The sequence below is a fragment of the Eptatretus burgeri genome, chromosome 13 (genome assembly GCF_056783735.1).
Source record: "Eptatretus burgeri isolate ZD-2024b chromosome 13, Ebu_testis_v1, whole genome shotgun sequence".
NCBI classification, from domain to species: domain Eukaryota; kingdom Metazoa; phylum Chordata; class Myxini; order Myxiniformes; family Myxinidae; genus Eptatretus; species Eptatretus burgeri.
The window spans coordinates 2,533,807-2,543,087 of record NC_140973.1 but is presented as its reverse complement, the minus strand read 5'-3'; the positions used below and the strand labels follow the sequence as shown (position 1 = coordinate 2,543,087).

General features: G+C 44.0%; 1 protein-coding gene and 1 pseudogene across 1 annotated transcript in view; one reads left to right on the top strand and one right to left on the bottom strand.

Moving 5' to 3' along the window:
- Nucleotides 1–9,281, bottom strand: part of LOC147013677 (semaphorin-5A-like) — a 257,475-nt gene that overhangs the window by 119,886 nt on the left and 128,308 nt on the right. The gene's annotated exons all lie outside the window — the stretch shown is intronic.
- Nucleotides 562–2,768, top strand: LOC147013678 (uncharacterized; annotated as a pseudogene).

The window sequence follows — 9,281 nt, the reverse complement described above, 5'->3', positions numbered from 1 at the left end:
AGAGAGAGAGAGAGAGAGAGAGAGAGAGAGAAAGAGAGAGAGAGAGAGAGAGAGAGAGAGAGAGAGAGAGAGAGAGAGAGAGAGAGAGAGGTCGGCCCCTTGCTCACCCCAGGCAAACAGATGGGCTTACGTCGGTTCAAAGTAAAGGGTATGGATGGGAGGGGAGAAAGGGAAATGTGGCACGTATGTCGGTGCAGTGTCGGGAATGTCGTGTGTGTGTTTCTGGAGCCGCTGCACCCGAGCACCTCATGCTGCATTTGCCCTCAGAACCCCTTTGGTCAGCTTGGTGGCAGTGAAAATTCCAAGTGAAAATTCATAACGGCAGGTTTGTCCAATAGCTCGTGGATCGTCCCATAGCCCATGGTTCATCCGATTCCCCGTGGCTCAGCAAACAGCAGCACAGCAGCAAAAAGGCAGCTCGACAAACGGCAGCGGCGTTCGCTCACTTGTCCAGGCTTTTATTGAGCTTTGAGCAAGAAGTGGCAAAGGCACTTGAGGCAGCCTCTTATCCACTCATGTTACATCTCTGTTGGCCCAGCGGGTGGGCTCCACTGCGTCCGCATGCCCGAGCTACACCCCAAGAGCACAATGTTAGCGGATTGGTTGCCATTGGAATTGTGGCACTGCAGCCTTGAAGGAACTGTGATGGCAGGACTTATGCCGGCTTTGTTTGTGGTGTCGGTCAGATTGTGGTATCGGTGGGATTGGGTATTGGTGTGTTTTGTGCTGTGAGAAGGTGCAGGGGGAAAGGATGGGAAAAAGGATTCAAAGGGACTTAGGACGAGAGGTATTTGAAATGGATTGAATGAAGAGTGGGTTTGAGAATTAAAGGGTGAGGGCTTTTAGGGAAGCTCAGGGAATAGAATTTCGGAAGCGAAAGGGTGAGGAATTGAGATGGATGGAAAGCTGAAGGAGGGATGGATGGATGGATGGATGGAGGAGAGATGGAAGGATGAAGGAGTCTCCAAGAAGTGAGGAGTCACAATGGGGATGGAACATGCTAACACTCACAACACATTTTCCCCATTCCCGATAGGAGGGGATGGTACCTGACTAAGTACATTTACTCATGAAATATCTAACTGGGGAATCGCTTCATGTGTTGACTGCTCCACCCCACGGTCCATTTCCATAACCGCAACAATATCAATGACTGTCGAGGGCAGTCATATGATAATGCTGCAAACACGAGTGCCAAGTGCCAAGTACCGAGGAATGCAAGACCTCATAAGAGAGCAAAATAGCTCGTCAAAAAAAAATGAAGTGTTTGAAAACATTTGTAGAGTCCAAGAGTGAGAAGTTTGATGAATATAAGGATGCAGGGAAGAGATTGTCTGGAACAGCAGAGTATGCTCAGGTTCGTAATCACCTGAGAAATGTCTCAACCCCCTGGATTATGGTAAAGTAGAGGTCACCCAGATGATGCCCAGGAGGAAGTTTCGCACAGAAAGCAAGCTGAATGAATTTAAGAAGCCATATCAATGTCCAACGAGCCAACTTTGATTGATGTGTCTGGATTTAATGAGCATGCTGAAGAGGTACATCCACACGGAGAGGTCCGACAACTGAAGAGATGCTGTCATATATAGTGGCTGCTGGAAATAATAAATATGCGACATGTCTTCCACATTACTTGGATGCTCTGAAAAAACTACCACCTACATTTGGAGCCGAGTTTAGGAAGGGTAACTTTGTTGTCAGGCAGAAGGAAGGAAAGCACAATGGGGTATGGGCAGATATGGCCCTAGAGCAGATGTACAATAAAGATGCAAAAACGAAGCTCTTCATCGGCATCTCACAACAGCCAGCTGAAATTCACAAGTACCTGAAGGCACAGTGCGTCACAGTGGAAAAACTTCATTTGTAAAATAGAGAACAAGGAGAGGCGACTACACTTCCTTCATGAGTCTGAGTCAATGGACACCCAACATATCCAAGATCAGTGTCAAGTCATCATTGGAGGATTTTCACCTGGACGAGCCATCAGGTGAACAAGAAATACAGCCTCTGGATTGTCTGATTTAAATCGTCAACCCAATGAGGAGCCCGATACACGGACATTTGCCCATATTTCCCATTACGTGCAAGAAAATAAATGCAACAGCGCGGTCATTGGAGCCAGTGATACAGATATCGTAATCATGGCCATCTACCATGTATCCCACATGCCTGAACTAAATGAACTATGAAAACATAAAACTACCTCATCATGCTCCAGAACAATCCAGAGAACCAAAGTACTCCTGCCATGCCACAGAATACCCGATTATCTCTCCTCTGCCTGTCCAACAGTATACATACAGCAATACTCTTGACTGCATAAATGGTAACAGGATGTGATACTGTCAGCTACGTTTATTTAATTGGGGGAAAAAAATACATGCACCAAAAAATGCTTTGGACTGAACTCCGGTGCCACCTCTTCCTGAAAAGGGAAGTGGAAATTCATTCTCTGCCAGCAACAGGATGCATTCCATCTTCACCTACTGTGATCCGTACACCAGGTAGCCATTTGCAAACAAGCATCGCAGTGTCAACCAGCCTGAGATCCAATCAAATTTGGAAGGAAAGTAGAAAATGACCACCTAATTGCAAACAGAATGGCAAAGCCCCCTAAACCCAAATTAGTCAACACTTCCTGCAAGTGCGAAAAAGGTAGGTGCAAAAGGTGTTGCCCTTATGGTGTGGCAATGGTTAAAAGTACCATTGCCTGCTTGTGTTGTGGTGATCCTCAAAAGTGTGATCTATCATCAGATGTCAAATATTGAATTCCATGAAACTTGAAATGGCTTTTGGTATGACTAAAAACAGACAAGTGAGATAGTCTAGACTTCCTTGCTATCGAGTGCCTTGAAATACAAATCCAGGTCGTGCATGCGTGAATTACCACCTTCTGAAGACCGTGTGAAAATGCCTCTTTGGGGTTAACAGAACAACTATATTACATTTGATGAATATCTTGCTATCAAAAACTTTGTTTTTGAGCTTACTTTCTTTCGTAATACTTCAGTTATCTTATTGAATAGGTACCGAGATATTCACTTCCCTTTAAGATAGATGACCTTTTGAGGTCTGGTAACGTCATCGATGATGTAACCAAAGTAATTGTTTTACCAAATTTTAGCTCAGTGTTATTATCCGATTGGAGATTGTAATTGAATACATTACAATGCTGGATAAAGTTAGAATCTATGCTGTTACACCATAAAATGAGAAGAAATGAAGGTGATCTGTGTTTCTACAAATTTTCCCTTTTGGTTGAAAGGGGTTTGCATAACAATTATGTACATTTTGTAAACTTTCTTGATATTACAACTTTGTCTCTAAGTCTTCTTATATAAATAGTAGTTTTGATATTCTAAGTTTATCGGTTTGTCTGGAATGGGGCAATCTATTGATGCGATGGCTTCATGGTAGAAAGCAAAGAGTGGCTGTGAGTGGGAGGATGTCGTGCTGGGAGGATGTAAGTAGCGGGGTACCTCAGGGATCGGCACTCGGACCATTACTATTCATTATTTACATCAATGATTTCAACAGTGGGGTGAAGAGTAAGCTTTCCAAATTTGCAGATGACACAAAGCTTGGAGGTAAGGTGGATAGCAGAGGGAGTGGTGATCAGATTCAGGAAAGTATTGATACTTGTATGGATTGGGCAAAAGATTGGCAGATGAAATTTAACCTGAGCAAATGTAAGGTGTTAGGGATGGGAAAGCACAATGAAAATAGAGATTACAGGATGTAAGTGGTAATTTTGGAGCGTGTCACACAGGAGAAGGATCTGGGGGTGGTAATAGATACGGGAGGTAAGGAGGCAGCACAGTGCCAGGTAGCTATAGGTAAAGCAAATAGGGTTTCAGGCTGTATTAGGAGGGGGATCAATTATAAATCAAAAGTGGTGGTGTTGACATTGTACAAGAATTTAGTGAGGACCACATCTACAATATTGTGTGCAGCTTTGGTCACCACAGCTCCAGAAGAACATGGATGCCATGGAGAGGGTTCAGTGTAGGGCTACCAGATTGATTCTGGGCCTAGCTAGACTCAGCTATGAGGAGAGGCTGAAGGAGACAGGGCTTTATACACTAGAAAGGAGGTGGTTATGATGGAGATGTTTAAGAGAATGAAAGGTGAAGATAAAATAAGTGCAGAGGATTTATTCAACAGAGTTGACAGTGATAGAACCAGGGGCCATAGCTTGGGAGTAAAGAAGAGGAGAGTTAAGACGGTAGTAAGGTAGGGGACTTTCACTCAAAAAGTAGTTAATGCATGGAATTGTCTCCCTGGAAAGGTAGTGGCAGCAGAAAAAGTAGATAAGTTTAAATTAGAATTAGATAGGTACCTGGAAGTTATGGAGATGGAGGGGGTATGGGGATGTTGATAAGACTTTTAGGTAGTTTGAGTATTGATGGGTGATTGTGTACCGAGTGCTGTTGGTGAGGGTCTTATCAAGGGGGTTTTGTGAAGTTGATGTTGTGTGTTTTTAACCAAGCCTATGCCCCCTCCCCGATGGGAAGAAAAGGAAAGTAAACAAAATAAACAAACAAAAATAATTACAAAAAAAAAAAATTATTTCATGAATTAAAAACTTTTTTTGTATTTTCTTCCTTGGATCTTGTGGAGATGGGTTGGTGTGGTGTTCACGCAGGCATGATGGCTGAATGGCCTCCACCTGTGTTGGATATCCTTGTTGTTATTCCTTCTTGTTATTGATGCATTGATTTTCACTTCCCTTCCAAATCAGTGACTCATTGACCTCTGGTGACGTCATCAATAATATAATCAAAATAATTGCACTACCCAATTGTAGCTTGAGCTCAGACTTTTCTATTCATGCCTAACGTATGTTTTCTCGAAAGATGACCCGATGTGAATCGCAAATGCATTTCCCCTCCCCATAATATTTTGATCAAAATTGTTGCATTCAGAAGTTCAAAGTTTGGGTCATAATTTGAGTTCGCAAGAGCTTTCGCCAATCACACAACATATAATTTATGAGGAATGGATATATCTGCCCCACCCCCCCAAAAAGGTCAAACAAAGCAGAGTATCCATCCCCACCTCCATCAGGATTTGAGAGTCTTGGATCCACTACTATTAGGCCTATTGATTCACTTTGAGGGACTCCAACTTATGGCTTAGCAAAGTGGCATCCTGAAAACTGAAGCACCTAATCGAGCGAGCTCCAACAACTGTCAAGTCTGCTGAGAAATCTCTCAAAATACTTAAGGATGTCCAGCTTCAACCAGGCAAGGCGATGTCATCGTTCGATGTAACCTCATCATTTACTTCAATCCCGCGAAAATTGGCAAAAGAAAAAATGGAAAATTTCCTGTATTCCTTTTATGTCGAAACCAAGAAGGCCCTGTAGATTACACACCTTGTGGAGCTGCTTGTCTTTTGCCTGAAAACGTGCATTACATTCAGCGGAAAAGCTTATGAGTGAATAAAAGGCATGCCTACGCCCTACGTGATCACCAATATCGGAGGTCATAGCGGAAGCTGTGCTGCAACAACTACAATCACTGGTATTTGCTGTCTTTTGACCGAATTTGTGGGTTCGATATGTTGACGACACTTCGTCATCATACAACGGGATATGATAAGCACTTTCAAAGAACAACTCAATGCTGTCTTTCCTGACATTAAATTCACAATGGAAGAAAAAAAAACACGTCAATGGCTGGCGTTCTCGGATGTGTTGGTTTCTAGGCAAATCAGGGAACTGCAGACAACCATGTTCAGGAAGGCAACGGAAACAAGCCAGATTCCACATTACGGTAGTAACCATCCCATGGCACATCAACGAAGCTGCCTGCGAACACTTTTCTGACAGGTCGAAACACACTGCAGCATTTGGGAAGCCAAAAAAGAAGAAAGGTGCTTTATACGAAGGTGGTCCCTGTTTAAATGGTTACCCGAACAGTCTTGTGAACAAGTGTATCTGCCTGTTCGTCCCGTTTGAAGTTGTCATCACACACAGACCTCAGGCTACCATTAGACACAGGATTATGCAAATAGAAGACAAATCCATTATCTATAAATAAATAAAAATTGTAGCAACTGTGCAGCCATTACATTGGAGAGACTTTGATGCTGTGCTGCATGTAGATTAGTGTTTGAGATATGCTTGAGCACCACCTGCCGAGCGGCGAGCATTTTGGAACCACTTGGAGTAAAGTACAGTGCATGATTGCTCCTCTGGCCTTGTCTCTTGGTACTTGTGTTGATGGTGAACTCCACAGTTGGTGGTGATGATGCCTGAGCCAGTATTCCCGGAAAAGTTCCCACATTCAGTGGTGACGATTTTGAACTTTTTGCTGATCAACTGGAGTTCTATTTCATCACAAATGGCATGGACAACGAAATTACAAAGAAGGCCATTGTCCTTTCTTCGCCGTCAGCGGACCGCTGTCGGCTTTTATGTGACTTGGTCACTCCCAACAAGTCGAAAGACGGCATCTTGACGTTCCAGTCTATCATCCAGAATATGAAGGAAAATACTTGGCCCCCCCAAAAAACGTCGCAGCTAGTGAGGTATGAATTCAATAATTTGATGAGGAACTCAGGAGAATGCTTTGCTGATTTTGGAACAAGACTGAAACATGTCTGTCTGTCGCCTCCAAGTTCACACCAGATGAGCATCCAGCCAGACACGAGGATAGATTTATTGCCGGTTTACAAGATCAGAAGATGGTTTCTGCAATACTTCACATCAAGTTTGAGGACATTACATTCATCAATGCTCTCATACATCAATGCTCTCATTTGAGCTCTCATCCGAGCCTCGACAATGCATACCAAAAAAAAAAAATGCAGTTGGAATTGCATCGGTTGTCGAACAGTTCTTCAAAGATGTACGGGCCATCACCGGTCAGACCATGGATATTGACATGGGAATAACAAGATATCTGGTTCACTTCCGACTCCGAGAACAACCTTCGGGAAGAAACAACAACTAGGGAATACCATGGGCCACAGTCACAACACTTCTAGTCGAGGGACAAGGTGCTCATTCAGGTCGACACTTCCATCATGCTTGTCCCCATAAGGAGAGTGTGTGTTTGAATTGGTAGAAGTGGGCCATCTGAAATGCATCTGTGGCACGGCATCAACTACTGTACACGTCACAGATAACAATGATGGCCTGGGTCAAGATATTCAACCAATTTTGGGTCTTTGTTTAGTTAGAACTTCAAAAGCTCAACCAACAACAGTAGACGTGAAGGTTAACAATACTCCTATCCCATTCCAAGCTGACACTGGTGCTGCAATCTCCATAAGAAGTGAATAGACCTCTTGTAGGCTGAACGGTCTAAAGCTCCTCAGTTCGGCTCTCACACAGTACACCTACTGCAGCGAGAAAATAAAGCCAATTTGGGTAGCAGATGTCTCCGTGAACTATCAGGGCCCACATGGCAGTCTCAAGTTATATGTGGTTTCAGGAAGTCGACCAGCCATTCTCCGTCATGACTGGCTGATTTATGTCAAGCTGGACTGGTCAGCCATTCACCTTGTGTAAACCACATCAAGTCAGTTGGAGCATCGATTGTTTGGAGCAGATCCTTCAAAAGCATCAAGGGCTGTTTTCCAATGAGCTAAGTAAACTCAAGGATACACATACAGGCTAAGTTCTTCATGAAGGATGGCATGGCACCTCATTTTTGAAAACCGAGGCCAGTCCCATATGCTCTCCATGAAAGTTGAATGATGAGTTAGACAGGCTTGAGGCCTGTGGTGCAATTTAACAGGTGCCATACTTGGACTGGGTTAATCCAGTCATTATGGTGCAAAAGCGGAATGGTGATGTTCGATTATGCGGGGACTTTAAGGCTACAATCAACCCAGGTCTTCATATTGAGCAGTGCTGTCTTCCATCGATCAATGAGATATATTGGCTGGGAGTACATTCTTTACGGATGAATATTTTTGTCTGCAAATGGAGCTCGGTGGTCGTCACCTGTTAATGATCAATACGTGTCAAGGACTCAATCGATACAACCGACTGTTTTGGGATTGCTTCGGCCCTGGCTTTTGGCAGAAAGCTATGGATCAGGTATGTGTACATCTTCCTGCACAATCCTACCTGGATGACAAATTCATTGTGAGTAAAACGGCTGAGAAACACCTCAAGAACATTGACAATGTGCTCACCAAGTTGGAGGCTCTGCTTGAATAAAGCCAAGAGTGCTTTCTTCAAACAACGTTTGGAGTACCTCGGGAACATCATCACCTTAGATGGTCTGTTGAAAGGCCCACGGAAGGTATACGTGATTCAGCACATGCCATCGCCACAAGACAAAATCCAGCTTCGCTCATTTATCGATATGGCGCAGTATAACCAAAGATTGGTGAGCAACTCTGAGCTCTAAGTTGGCTCCGTTAACTTGGTTGTTCAGAAAGGAGAAGACTGGGCATGGAGATCCGACCAACAGGCAGCTTTCAATCATGTCAAGCATCTACTCACAGAGGATACGGTTCTCGTTCACTACAAACCTAAACGTCCATTTATCTTCGCATGCAAGAGCTCTGCCTATGACATCGGAGCAGTTCTATCACATTAAATGAACAATGGCTCTGAACACCCTGTTTTGCATCTCGCACCCTGTCAACAGTGGAATATAAATATGCCAAAATTGAGTAGGAGGCTCTGAGCCTCGTCTGGAGTATGCAAACGTTTCATCAGCACCTGCTTGGCCACCATTTCACCCTGCAGCCTGATGATAAACCACTCCAATTCATCATGGAACCAAAACGAGGTATCCCAATCACTCCGATGGCACAGATACAATGATGGTGTTTACTCCTCGCTGCCTATCGTTATGATATCCAGTTCCTTGGCACGGAGAAGCATGTCAACTACGACAGTATCTTGCTTCTCTTGAAAGGGGGATCCATCTGAATCATCCGATCATGTTGATGTGTTTACACCAGGCCAGATCCAGTGTAGGCCTGTCACAGTTAAGCATGTGGCTGTTGAATCAGCCCATGATTCTGTACTCACCTGCATCATGGGGCAAGTTCCACAAGTAGTTGGAATGACCTGCCTTCAACAACTGAGTATCAACTGGATGTGACGCGGTCATCAGAGCTGTCTTCAGCTCAAGGTTGTACTATTTAGGGTAGGAGAAGAGCGATTCCTCCAAAGTTCACACAACAGCTACGTGCCAGTCACCTCGGAGATATTAAAACCAAAGGTCGAGCCTGTATTTTCTTGTGGTGGCCTGGTCTGGACAAGGACATTGAACGTATGATTAGGCATTGCTATACGTGTCAGTTGGATG